Below are 14,404 nucleotides of genomic sequence, written 5' to 3'. Positions count from 1 at the left end.
TGCTCTTACTCTTCATGTTATTTAGGTTACTTTGAGAGTACTCTTTTTTGTTGGCCTTCCTCGGCTGCGTTAAGTGTTCATGTTCTATTTACTTCGTGGCCAGCTTATTTGTGTCTTTGAATTGCTCCTGCATTGTTTGTTTACATTTCTATTTGGTTTTCATTCACCACTGTTTTGATTTATTTGTTATGTGTTTAATTTAATTTATTTCGATCAGCATGATTTTTGTAGAGCTGATACAGAGATTCGAACCAGGTTCCCCAGGCACAAAGTCGGCAGCTCTGTATGTTACTCCACATCGCTAATTTGAAAGAAAACTTGTGATTTATCTTTTGTGCCGAAAGGAAGACCTGCCTTGAGTGTACCGTAACTCTCTTACAGGTAGTGCGCACACTTTTGGTTTGCTGGACATTGTGACTATTTGGGGCACATTGCTTTATGTTTACACAGTGTGGGACTCAGCAAAAAAGTCTTCAAAGGCACTAGAGTTGCTAGTGTGCGGCACATTGTTTCTTGGATGACCATACAAAAAACATTCACAAATAAAATAAGCACCAGCAAAGCCTATGGTCACCAATAAACACGAAACGATTGGGTTACACAAGGCTTACTTTTCATTGCTATCATTTCCATGGACTTTTCAGTCCTGCTATTTCAGTCGCATTGTATGTAGTAGTAATTATTGCAACATCCGCTGCTTTGTGTGCAGAGACTGGACATGTGACTAATTCGCTTCCTCTCCATCTCTTTGGCCCTTCCTTTGTCCCCAGACTGAATTAGATGTGAACAGTGTTATAAGGTTTAGGGTGTCATCGACTGCACACATGTACATTGATGTGGGTGGAAAAACATGCTGCACAGCAGCCATGCTGCTCTGCAATATAGCTGAAAGACACTAGCAAAACCAAAAGTTCTGGCTAAACACTTCTAAGGTCCCAAAGGTGAGACCTTTTGGCAATGTCAATGCTTGTTATTTGTTGTATGTCTCCATAACGGATGTCACTTCTCAGATCAACGCCTCTCTGGCTATAGCAGCCGCAACTATAATTGTCTCATCTGGGACATTTCCAATTGTATGAATAGGAGAAATTGCAACTTAGATAGCTACTCCATAGAATGTGACATGTAAGAAGCAAAATGGCAGTGTGCACCAAATTGCAGCATGAGTGTAGCTTTAGTCCCAAGGAAAAGATGAGCCACTTATCAAAAAGCAAAATCTATCCAATATTTTTCCAAATATGCCCCTAAACGCAAGATAATATGCAAGTCATTGAGTCCCTATACATTTAGCTGTTTGTTTGACAGAACCACGCATGCCGGTTCCACCCGGTCTTAACCACACATGTCTTTGCCACACATGCCTTTACAACAAAATTTGTGTTGTTAAGGCATGTGTGGTAAAGGCATATGTGTGGTAAAGACTTGTCGGTTAAGTGCTATCCTCCGACGCCTACCCCCGCCCTGAGACCTAAAACTACGCCCTCAGTCCCGAAACCCAACTCTCTCGAACCCAAAAAACTTCCCTGGTCCCTCGAAGCCCTAAAAACTACCCTGCCCTCCCCTAAGCCTTAAAAACGATATGTCTGTAAGAGACGTTAGTTAGTGATAGATTCCTTACCTTAGAATATACCCAGGCATCAGACTGGATCCGGAAATTTTTTGAGTAGCAGTACCCATGGGCGTCGGTAGGCGTCGTCCACGGCTCCGCGTCCGTCGTGGTTGCTGTGATGATGTAGTCGGAGTACTTAGACGCCGCCTCCGCGTGCTGACGTCAGTTCTTATATACAGCTTTTCCGTGCCAGAAACGCAGAGCCATGATAAAAACCAACACTGGTGCCATGAAACTAGGGCCCTGAAAGGGGATGACCTTAACCCTAGATATCGGTTCGCAGAACGGGGAGGTTGGGTGGGTCGGTAAAGAATCTATCACTAACTAATGTCTCTTACAGAGATATTGTTACACAAGTAGTAACTTGTGCATCTGAAAGAGACACGTTAGTGATAGATTCCTTACCTTAGAATAGATACCCCAGCAATACCAACCACGGTGGTGGGTCTGCGAACCAATAATCACATCAGAAAGTCCTGGAGGACGGAACGGCCAAAGAAGCGATCCCTCCGGACTTGGCTTTCCAGGCAGTAGTGTCTTGCGAACGTGTGCAGTGAGGCCCACGTAGCTGCCTGACAATTGTCCTGCAAAGGGACTCCCCGGCCCAGGGCAGTAGTAGTCGCCGTGGCCCGAGTGGAATGGGCCCTCAGCCCAACAGGAGGTTCCTATTTAGCCATGGAGTAGCACGCCTGGATGCACAACACGATCCACCGAGAGAATGTCCGCTTGTGCACCGCCCGTCCCTTCTTAGTGCCCACGTAACCAACAAAGAGTTGGTCATCCACCCGGAACTGGCGTGTGCGATCCAGATAGTAGGAGAGCGCACGTTTTGGGTCTAGACGGTGGAGCCTCTCTTCCTCTTTCGAAGGATGCGGAGGCGGAAAGAAGGTGGGCAAGGTGATGGACTGCCCGATGTGGAAGGCTGTGACTACCTTGTGCAGGAAAGAGGGTCTTGTCCGCAACACAACCTTGTCCGGATGGACAGAAAGGTAAGGAGGTTTGGAAGAAAGAGCCTGGAGCTCACTCACTCTCCTGGCAGAGGTGATGGCAACCAGGAAAGAAGTCTTCAGAGTAAGAAGGCGGAGAGGACAGTTATGAAGTGGCTCAAAGGGAGCGCACATCAGATAAGTAAGTACAAGGTTCACGTCCCACTGAGGCATCACGAATGGAACAGGAGGGAACATGTGTGTGATGCCCTTCAAAAACCTATTTACAATTGGGGACGTGAACAAAGATGGCTGATCAGGTAGCCTTAAGAAGGCGGAAAGGGCAGAAAGGTAGCCCTTGATCGTGCCCAGAGCAGAGCCCTTCTGGGCAAGAGAAAGAAGGAAGAGGAGAACCTCAGAAAGGGGGGCAGAGAGTGGATCCACAGCCTTTGCTGTGCACCATGCCACAAATCTGTTCCACCTGCAGGCGTATACCGACTTTGTGGAGGGACGCCTGGCTGCCAGAATGACATTACAGACTTCAGGAGGCAAGTCAAATGGCCTCAACTGTCGCCGCTCAATCTCCAAGCATGGAGGTAGAGACTGGACAGGTTCGGGTGGAGGACGGTCCCCTGCTGCTGCGACAGAAGGTCCTCCTGAAGAGGCAGACAAATCGGGGGATAGACAGACATGCTGAGTAGCTCTGCATACCAATATCTTCGTGCCCAGTTCGGAGCCACAAGGATAACCTGGGCCCGGTCGCGCCTGATCTTCTTCAGTACTCTGGGCAGAAGTGGCATAGGCGGAAAGGCGTACAATAGACCGCAACTCCACTCACAACGAAAAGCGTCTCCGAGCGAGTGCCGCCTTGGAAATTCCAACACGCAGAACTGATGACATTGCGCGTTCTCTTCTGTGGCAAATAGATCTAACCAAGGCTCTCCCCACTGCTGAAAGAGGCCTTGCGCCACGTCCGAGTTCAGACGCCATTCGTGATCCATCATGCACCGACGGCTGAGTTCGTCCGCCCTGGCGTTCAGGGAACCTGCCAGGTGTTGAACCACCAGGGTCACGCCCTGATGTTCCAGCCACTGCCAGAGAATAGAGCCTCTTGGCATAGGGTCCACGACCCGACCCCGCCCAGTTTGTTGTAGTACCACATGGCGGTGGTGTTGTCGGTTAACACCTGCACTACACTCCCCCGGACGGAGGGGAGGAATGCCTTCAGTGCAAGCCAGATCGCCTGCAGCTCCAGAAGGTTGATGTGGAGCCGGGACTCCGCCGGAGACCAGAGGCCTCTGATCTCCGCCTCTCCCATGTGCCCCCCCCACCCCCATCCCTGGAGGGACGTGTCCGTCACAACTACGTCCTCCGGTTGGGGTAGGGAGAGGGATCTGCCGCTGACCCAATCGCGGTCCGTAAGACACCACTGCAACTGTCTTGCAGTGCCCTCCGAGATCAAGACATGGTCGGACAAGTTGCCCTGATGCTGGGCCCACTGAAACTTCAGGTCCCACTGCAGAGCCCGCATCCGCAACCGGGCGTGATGCACCAGAAGGATGCAGGAGGCCATCAGCCCCAGAAGCCGCAGCGTCAACCTGACCGAGATTCGGGATAAAGGCTGAAAGATCGGAATCAGAGCCTGAATATCCAGAACCCGCTGTTCGACAGGATAAACCCGAAACTGCGCCGAGTCTAGAACCGCTCCGATGAAGAGGAGCTTCTGAGAGGGACACAGGTGTGACTTCGGCACATTGATGGAGAACCCCAGCAGGTGCAGGAGGTCGGCCGTAGTCTGGAGGTGGCTGACGACTGTCTGGGCGAGCCCGCCTTCAACAATCAGTCGTCGAGGTAGGGGAAGACTGAAACCCCTAACCTGAGCAGATGAGCTGCGACCACCGCCATCACTTTCGTGAACACCCGTGGGGCGCTGGTAAGTCCGAAGGGGAACACGGTAAACTGAAAGTGCTCATGGCCTACCGTCAACCGCAGGTAACGCCGGTGGGCCTGCAGGACGGGGATGTGAAAATCAGCGTCCTGCAAGTCCAAAGCTACCATCCAGTTTCCAGGGTCTAGGGCAGCTAAGAACTGAGCCAATGTCAGCATCTTGAACTTCTCCTCCCGGAGGAAGCCGTTGACGTTCCGTAGGTCCAAGAAAGGGCGTAGGCCCCCTTTGCCCTTCTTGGGTACCAGGAAGTAGTGGGAGTAACAACCACACCCTACTTCTGGCCCAGGAACGCGCTCGATGGCCCCCTTGGCCAAGAGGGCCGTGACTTCCTCTTGCAGAAGTTGCAAGTGATCCCCCGACACGCGGTGGAATTGCGGTGGCATGGCTGGAGGGGTCGCCTCGAAGGGGAGGGAGTAGCCCCTTCGGACGATTTCCAGCACCCACCTGTCCGACATGACAGTGCGCCAGTGGAAGAGGTGATGGCGTACCCTGCCCCCCACTGGCGTCACATGGGCCTGAAAGCACGGCCTAGGAGGGTTTTGAGGCAGGTGCTGCAGGGGTAGGTGTGGACTGGCCTCGCCGTGGTCCCCGACCGCCACCCCGGCAGTTTCCACGTCCGCCACCGCGCTGGATGGTAGTCTGCGGCCCGTGGCGGGCAGGACGTGTGGGGGCGCCCCTTCCTTGGCCACGAAAGGAGCGAAAGGCAGCTGTTAGCTGGCACGGGGCTGAGAGGCCCAAGGACTTGGCCGTAGCCCTGGGGTCCTTAAAGCGCTCAAGCGCATGGTCTGCCTTGTCGCCAAAGAGGCGACGGCCATCCAACGGCTTGTCCATAAGTGTGTTTTGGACATCAGCAGAGAAGTTGGCAGATCTCAACCAGGCGCGGCGACGAATCGCCACCGTCGTTGCCATCGTTCTGCCCAGTGAGTCAGTAGTGTCCAGCCCACACCGGATGGAATAACGAGCCGCATCCCGACCTTCCACAAGGGCTTGGCCGAGTTTAGCCCGGACCTCCACCGGGCATTCTGGCAGCACGTCCGCGACCGTGTCCCACAGAGAGTGGGAGTAGCGGCCCAAGAGACAAGCGGTGTTGACGGACCGCAACCCTAAACTCAGGGAGGAGAATACTTTCTTTCCGTATTGCTCGTACATCTTTGATTCCCGGTCGGGGGGAGCCGACAGGAATGCGGTCTGGGAATTAGAGGCCTAGATGACCAGGCTCGGGAGTGGGGTGGGTAGACAGAAAGCAAGGGTCGCCCGGAGCCGGGCGGTGGCGCCTGGCCACGTTCCGATCCACAGGCTGAACTGTAGCGGGCCCGAAAGCGCCACGGTACCCGACGGAGGAGCGAGCGACCTCATGGCCATGAGGAAGTCATCAATCTCCCCCAGCGTCGCGTTCTGCCCAGGGACCGGCGGATATGGAGCAGGTTCGACGCCTACGGCTCCGGCGGAGCCGCGTGGGCAGTGTCGCCCGAACCCCAGGCCACATCGCGCAAGCGTCGGGGGGAGTCAGAAGAGCGATGAGGTCTCTTTGCCTTCTTGTGCTTACCTGAGGAGCCCAAAGACCGTGGACGACTCCCGGAGCCATGGTGGCTCCGACCCCGCGACCAGTCCCTCGACGACCTCGCGGGCCGGGACCTCGAGTGGCGCGGGGCCGACTGCCGGAGCTCGAGTCGCTTGCGGGACCGCTCCCGCCTAGCCTTAGACGTCAGGGCTCGACAGTCTGAGCAGACCGTGTCGTTGTGGTCGAGGCCTAGGCAATGAAGACACCTGCGATGGGGGTCGGTAACCGACATCAGTCGGTCGCAGGGTTTGAACCTGGGCATCCCTACCGCCACCGTCGGAGTCGTACAGACTTTGATGTAGATCAAAAATGATCAAAAAAGTTTAGTCAAAAGTAGACTCCGGGTACCACTTTTTCCGGATCGGCGCTTGCTGGCGCGGAAAAAAGAAGAACTGACTTCCACACGCGGAGGCGTCGTCTAAGTACTCCGACACATCATGACGGCACCTACGACTAACGCGGAGCCACGGACGACGCCTACCGACGCGCATGGGTACTGCTACGCAAAACATTTCCGGATCCAGTCGGACGCCTGGGGATATTCTAAGGTAAGGAATTTATCACTAACGTGTCTCTTTCAGATAAGTATCCCATTCTCTGCCCCCACCCTGAGCCCTAAAACGACACCCTAAACCCCTGCCCTGAGACCTAAAACTACCCCTTCCCTTCTGAAAACCAACTCCCACTCCCCAGCCCTAAAAACGTCCATGTCTCATCCCTGAAAACTACCCTGCCCTCCCCAAAGCCCTAAAAACAACCCTAACCCCCTGAGCCCTACAAACGTCCTGACCCAAGCCCTGTAATGACCCCAACCCATAAAAACTCTCCCCACCACTCCAAAACCCAGCCCCACTTATCTTACCACATCCTGCCTCCTCTCCCGAACCTTCCTCCTTCCGCTCATTCCAGGAAGCTGCTATACTGTGCACTGACTTAACCAAGCATATGTGTGGTTAAGGGAAGAGTGATAGAGTTTGCGATGTTGGAACACGCTTGGCTCTGCCTGCGTTGTTCCGAACGTTTCACATTCTAGGTTAACAGCCTAAACTCTAAGGTGTTTATCAGAATCAACACTCATTCCTATCCATCCAAGTGAAGCTCCCGGCTACCTCTGTTGGGTCTAGCAAGTTTAGTCATCTAAAATGGGGCTTTGCATTGAACGAAGTGTCACAAAATCAACGAAGAGCAAAATCAATAAAATCAACAGTTAACCCACCACTTCCCACACTGACAATTTCATATGTGAATGAAGTACCCTACTCTACATAACATTTGAAAACATCCGACAGCAGCATTAACGGAATCATGGCAAAAAACACAAGACCACAGAATGGCGATGAAAGATCAAGGTAATTAGTCCCAGCCACCAGACTCAACCACAGTTCTGCAGTGGTGGCCATGCTTCCATATAAAATGTTTGCTTCACCTAATCTGTACCTCAAGCTACATCCATAACCAGCAGGTCTATAGTGATATAGTAGAACTGACTCTAGGCCTCTTACAATTTATGTTCCTCCAGTGTTCCTCTTTAACTGTCCCATATTCAAAATTGTCCTAGAGCTACACCACTTAGAAGTACTTCTCCTCCTTTGCTTGCGTACAAATTTAAAACCCGGCAACGTCTCAAACTTGAGAAAAATCTATACAACACAAATTTTTAGACGCCCAAGTAAGCAATTCCTCCGAATGGCATATTTTCATTGTAATACATTTTCCTAAATTAATTGGTCCTTATTTATAACACTTGAGCTTCAAAATCAAATCATTTGATTCTGTAAAGTCTTATTCTTCAGAATAATGTAAATGCTGAAAACACATTTCAAGGTGATCAACTAATGGGAGCTATTTTCTTCTCACAGAGCTAACGTCCAGTGAAGATGATTATTTTCGGCCTCTTTTATTGTGTTCATCCATCCTTTATTATGACCAAAAGAACTCAAGTATTTTCTTTCTGTATTGTAATTTTTTTTATTTTAGTACTATAATATATTTTTTTAAACATTCTTTTTTTATTTATTAAATACATTAACGCATGTTACATCATCACAACCACAGAACATTTTTATCATTCACACGTTTTTATACTCAGAGGTTATAATTATGCTTATCCCCACCTATCACAGATCCAGATTATTGGATTGTGTGTTATTCAGTTACTCATCCCTCGAGCAACAGGCCTTCTTAATTTTGCAGTTGTGTAGATTCCCCTCCGTTACAGTCCTCTATGTTTAACCTACAATACATACACTTCATACCATTTTCGGGGACAGCCTCTGCTTTGGTAGACCACCTCCTCTGCTAACAGCATCAATCAAGGTCATGTTCCCATTCTCTCACTGTTGGTGGCTGTGGCCTTCCTCATGCTCTGGCTATTTCCGTGTATTGTTCAATGTTTTATGGCATACCCAATTTTGTAGGGCCAATTTATCATGCCTTCTGCCCCTCATTTTCTGCCAATCTGTGGCCATCAATTTCCACCCAAACACACTATATCGCCACGAAGGAGTACATTTTTTATTTATTTTGTGCCTCTGTATTAGAGTGTCCCTTCCCAGATCAAAGCCTCAAAGGCTAAAGCAGCCGGAACAATAATTTTCTCTTCTGAGACATCCATCTATATATAGAGTTTATACATAATTCCATGGGATAACAGGGTGTCACTATACCTCACACTAGTTTACTAAACTTTAAGTCCGTAAACCTGGTAACATGCCTAAGCTGAAGCATATAATTGGTCTGATATCTGATATGCAGATTTTTCTCAATTTTCCTCAATTTACTACACTAAGTTGGCTAACAAGTAATGTAATTTATGTCACTGGAGAACGCTGTTAACAGTATGTGCTAGGCATAAGCATTTTGCCAGACATTATACAGTGATACATTTCAAGTGTGTTGGATGCAAGATGTCTGCCTGTGAATTGAATAGTTCTGGCAACAGTACATGACATTTGCAATCATCACGGGTTCCTTGAAAAAGGCATTTCGCTAAAATGATAAGACATCATGGTTTATCTCTGCTATCTTTTGGTGAAGACCAGGGACTGTATTACAAATAGTGGGCACTACTCGGTCTGTGCCATGGCTAACCTTTAGCGCTAATCAGTGCTTAATTTGTAAAATATTAAGTGCAGGTGCTCTTATTTTTAAGGAGGTCACACCCGCCTCCCTGGCTCAACCTACTACCTCCACCCACCTTTAATGGCTCCACCCACATCCGCAAACCGCAACACATCAGAGCCACCTCCTCACTTCTTGAGTTCTGCAAGAAGCTGAAGACCTACCTTATCTTATAAGCACCTCCGGGACCCCACACCTACACACCTGCCCAAGCACCTGAATACCCTCTCGGTTGATAAGTGCACTATATAACATAACATAATAGAATATAACATATGAACAACAACTCAGAAGTGAACTCAAGTTAGAGGATATGTGTAGGTCTCAAAATACAGCTTTTGGAAAGGTCATTTGAGGACTGAGGCAACTTTGCAAGCTAAAGAAAATGTGCTTGTACACTGCACTCCCGAAGAGACATAAAGGATTATTCTGTATTAAATTTACAGTGTAACAGAATGCTTGCAGGTCACGATCGAAGTGCAAAAAATGCTCAGCTAAAGAAGCAACAGTGATTTTTGCGATGGAAGCCAAATGCAGAGGACCTGGAGAAGATGAATGGCCTGCGGTTATAGCTAGCAGGGCTGGGGCACAGTCAATCGCATCAGAAGCAGATTTTGATCACAAGCACGCGATTCCTGATTTTTAAAGTAAAAACAATACCACGCGATCTTTGACATTTGTGACACAACGGTCTCGCAGAAAGCCATCCAGGATATGAAGCTGCGCGCCTCAGGACATAAACGATGTCAGTGTGGCAGAACAAATGCCTTTGTCCCCAAACCTGTGCCTGGTACGAATGGAGAGAATCTGAATACCTATATTTAGTGCTTCTAATCAGCACAAAATTCAGCCATGACCCAGAGCCGCCAGAACAAACAACAAATGGAAATGCAGGTTATTTTGATTTTTTTTAAATATATTTATTTTCTTCCCAAGCTTTAATAAAGAGCCGGCCAAGTTGCAAGCAAGCAGACAGACGATCTTGATGAACCTCTGCTCGGGCAAGATTGATGCCGGGAAAATATAAGGCGGGGTGCGAGGAATCCGCACCGCTATCTCTGGGGAGTTTGCCAGCGAGACCGCGCCAGCGCGCGCTGCCCATTTTCTATTCATGTATTACAAGACTGGCACGCCACGGCCGAGCACTCTTGGCGCATTTGGCAGGGCGCGTTGTGTCAAAATTGACTGCCCCACATCTATAACGCCGCCGCCCCCAACACACACACAAATCAGATCTGATTTTAACGTGTCACCTTCCGTGCAGGTATGCTGGGGAGGGCGTGCCGAGGCAAAATTAAAACATCGAATTGTCAATGCACGCGCATTCAAATCTGCGCACGCGTCGCTGCCTCTGCCGTGATCAGCCCCAACCCCCGCAGAAGAAGACCAGCCCAGGCAAAGCCCTGCCAAACAACAACTACTACAGTGTCCCGCCCACTGGGCCGGAAGACAGTCTTGAAGTCGAGTGAGGAGGAAGAGAGAAATTGAGAATTGGAATCTGGTCAGTGACAGTCACGTCACCATAACCATTAAGACAGAAAGTGTACTGTTTACACATCAGTCAACAAACAGTACGACGGTAACAGAACTTAACAAGCATTTGCAATGCAATAGGTCTCGCATTAGGAAAGTCTGAGCTATTGGTATTGTAAATGACACATTTTTTATTTGTGTTTTGTTTTTGAAAATAGCGAAATTAATAGCTTTGTCATTTACAATGCCAATAGTTATACCTTTCGCAAATGTGACACCTATAGCATTTGTAATGCAATATGTGTTGTATTTACGTGACTTACATGTATTGATATTACAAATTACAATGGCTTTTAATTGTTTTTCAATAATTAATACTTAAATAAAAGTTATGTAATTTATAATGGCAATAGCTTAAACTTTTGTAAATAACTTTTGTGAAGATTATGTTCAGTGTATTTTATTGTGACTAAAATCCAAGAACAGAAGTGAAATATTAACATCTTTGTTAGACTTGTAATAAAGCTTGAAACATTGAGAGAACATATTTGAACCAGGTGCTGTTGAATGGTTGCACAGATTGATGCTGTGGTAGCGCTGATTGATGTTGTGATGGCGAACGAGTGATGCTGTGGCGTTCAGTGATGCTGTGGTAGCGCATGGTGATGTTGTGGTGCCCCTGAGTGATGCTCTGGTGGTGCGGAGTGCTGCTGTATGCTATGCTATGTTTTGCTATTCTATGTTTTGTTTTGCTATGCTATATTTTGCTATCCTATGCTTTTGATTTGTTATGCTATGCTGTTCTGTTATGCTATGCGGTTTTGTTATGCTATGGTTTTGTTATGCTATGCTGTTTTGTTATGCTATGCTGTTTTGTTATGCTATGCTGTTTTGTTATGCTATGCTGTTTTGTTATGCTATGCTGTTTTGTTTTGCTATGCTGTTTTGTTTTGCTATGCTGTGCTTTGTTATGCTATGCTGTGCTTTGTTATGCTATGCTGTGCTTTGTTATGCTATGCTGTGCTTTGTTATGCTATGCTGTGCTTTGTTATGCTATGCTGTGCTTTGTTATGCTATGCTATGTTTTGTTATGCTATGCTATGTTTTGTTATGCTATGTTTTGTTGTGTTTTATTATTCTAGGCTCTGTTTTGCTATGCTATATTTTGTTATGCTATGCTATGTGTTGTGTTTGGTATGCTATGTTTTGCTATGCTATTATATGTTTTGTTTTGGTATGCTATATTTTGTTGTGTTATGTTAAGCTATGTTGTGTTTTGCTATGTTTTGTTATGCTATGTGTTGTATTTTGTTATGCTTTATTTTGTTATGCTATGCTATGCTGTGTTTTGTTATGCTATATTTTGTTTTGCTATCCTATGCTTTTTTTGTTATGCTGTGTTTTGTAATGCTATGCTGGTGAGGGTGTGTGAGGGTGTGTGAGGGTGTGTGAGGGTGTGTGAGGGTGTGTGAGGGTGAGTGAGGGTGAGTGAGTGAGGGTGAGTGAGGGTGTGTGAGTGAGGGTGAGTGAGGGTGAGTGTGAGTGAGTGAGGGTGAGTGAGTGAGGGTGAGTGAGGGTGGGTGAGTGAGGGTGAGTGAGTGAGGGTGAGTGAGTGAGGGTGAGTGAGTGAGGGTGAGTGAGTGAGTGAGGGTGAGTGAGTGTGAGTGAGTGAGGGTGATGGGGGTGTGAGGGTGAGGGGGGTGTGAGGGTGAGGGTGAGGGGGGTGTGAGGGTGAGGGGGGTGTGAGGGTGAGGGGTGTGAAGATGAGGGTGTGTGAGGGTGAGGGTGTGTGAGGGGTTTGAGGGGGTGTGAGGGTGAGGGGGTTTGAGGGGGTGTGAGGGTGAGGGGGTTTGAGGGCAAGGGGGTGTGAGGGCAAGGGGGTGTGAGGGCAAGGGGGTGTGAGGGCAAGGGGGTGTGAGGGCAAGGGGGTGTGAGGGCAAGGGGGTGAGGGGGTGTGTTAGGGCGAGGGGGTGTGTTAGGGCGAGGGGGTGTGTTAGGGCGAGGGGGTGTCTTATACAGCGTCCAACATGGTGGGTACTATTCTCATGAGGACTGACTTGAAGCACGTGAAACTGCCCCATCCAGAATCTTGGCAATGTCACCAGAGCCGTAGGGTTTAAATTGTCTTTGTTCTCTTCCTCATCTACATAGATTCATTCACAGCCAACTACAGCATAGGTTAACATGTCTACACAGAGCATACAGATGTCCATCTTGGGACACCGCAGGATATGGTAAATTACTTGAGTGTAATAGAATGATTCACCCATGCTCAATGGATCAGCTTCAACTGCCTCAATGAAGCTAAGTACATGACCATGCTGCTTGGCTCCTGGAATGCCACAGTACTTCTTCTGACCTGTTCGATCCCTTCAGATCTTTCACACAGATTGAAACATGTACATCCTTTCAGCAGAAAAGCTTTTTAACTGCATCAAAGAAAACACAAAGCCTATTTAATTAATTATATAGCAGACTAGAAAACAGGCTTGCTTGTGTCCGGGCTTCGATTTTTGGTTTGCAGCTTACTATTACAAAAGGAGGGTCCGCAGCATACACTGATGCAAAAAGATACTTAAAGGCATTCTGGACCCAGCTCGTCAGCAGGCCTGATGTAAATCATCCATGAGTTCTTGTAAACATATTTAAATATGCACTTTATCTTTTGTGCGCCCTTCTCTGGAAGTTGAATATATGTACAATTGCCGATGCTATGGAAAGGTTCAAGAGAATGGAACCAATGATTTATCATATTTTTGTGTGTGTTTTTGTATATTGCAGATATGACCTGCAGTGACCCCGACACGGGGTTGGTGGATCGCCCGTTCATTTAAACATTCAGACTCTCATAGCTCCTGGCACAGCACTCACTATATCCGTCGTCCTTTCCAGCGCCCCCAGTAATGTAGCTGTGCTCCGACAGCCCCCCTTAGTTAGTTTTGTGCCCCCCTTCCCCAATCCAGATCCCAAGAGGTTCTCGGAATGGAACGTGTGCCCCCATCATGACCCACGACCCTTCCAGGTGGATTTGGCCCCGGGGGCTCTTCATACGCCTCTCCGCAACACTTGCATTTGGTGACCGGCACGGACCAGGCCCCCAGCTCGGTGTCAGAATTAGGTCAGCGGGTCACATGGGAGTGCAAGGCCTGTGGATCACTGGAGATTAACTGCAGAGATCCCTGCCTGCTCCAGCAAAAATGCTCAGCTAATAATAGTATGGAAAGATAGGCACAGAGAAAAGCAGGCACCGAGGCAGCACTGTACAGACACCAGAGCAGCAGGCAATGCGCAGGAAGGCGCAGTAATTGGAAGAAGGCACCAGAGATGCAACCCGGGTATTCCTGGAGCACAAAACGAATCGGCCGTCACACTAAAAGTGCCCACCTCAATTATTGAATGAGATAGCAAAAAAACAAAACTGAGCCACGTTATCGAATTGGACAGTTTTTAACATGTGAAGACATGCTTTACGGATAGGGTGACCAGATTCTCAAAACTAGCTGTCTCCGTGGAGCCGACGGGGGAGGTGAAAGTGAATGTGCGCGATGCGCCCGTAAGCAGAAAGTAAGCACATCAATACATTTCCTCCATGACTCGCATTTTGAACAGTGAAAGTGCCTGCGAGAGGCTCTTGTGGCGTCTCAAAAGTGAAAGCAGGAGCGCGAGAACTACAAAAATAACGAGATAAGTAAGAACACAAATGCTGCTGCCTCAACGTGGGTGTCGTATTCTTGCAATACAAAAGTCAAATAAAACAAGGTATTACC

General features: G+C 48.4%; 1 protein-coding gene across 1 annotated transcript in view; it reads right to left on the bottom strand.

The window, feature by feature from the left end:
• Positions 1-14,404, bottom strand: part of PTPN9 (protein tyrosine phosphatase non-receptor type 9) — a 393,690-nt gene that overhangs the window by 26,277 nt on the left and 353,009 nt on the right. The gene's annotated exons all lie outside the window — the stretch shown is intronic.

Source organism: Lissotriton helveticus, chromosome 3_2 (assembly GCF_964261635.1).
Source record: "Lissotriton helveticus chromosome 3_2, aLisHel1.1, whole genome shotgun sequence".
Classification (NCBI taxonomy): domain Eukaryota; kingdom Metazoa; phylum Chordata; class Amphibia; order Caudata; family Salamandridae; genus Lissotriton; species Lissotriton helveticus.
Note: the sequence above shows the minus strand (reverse complement) of the source record. Positions and strands in the feature narration are given on the sequence as shown.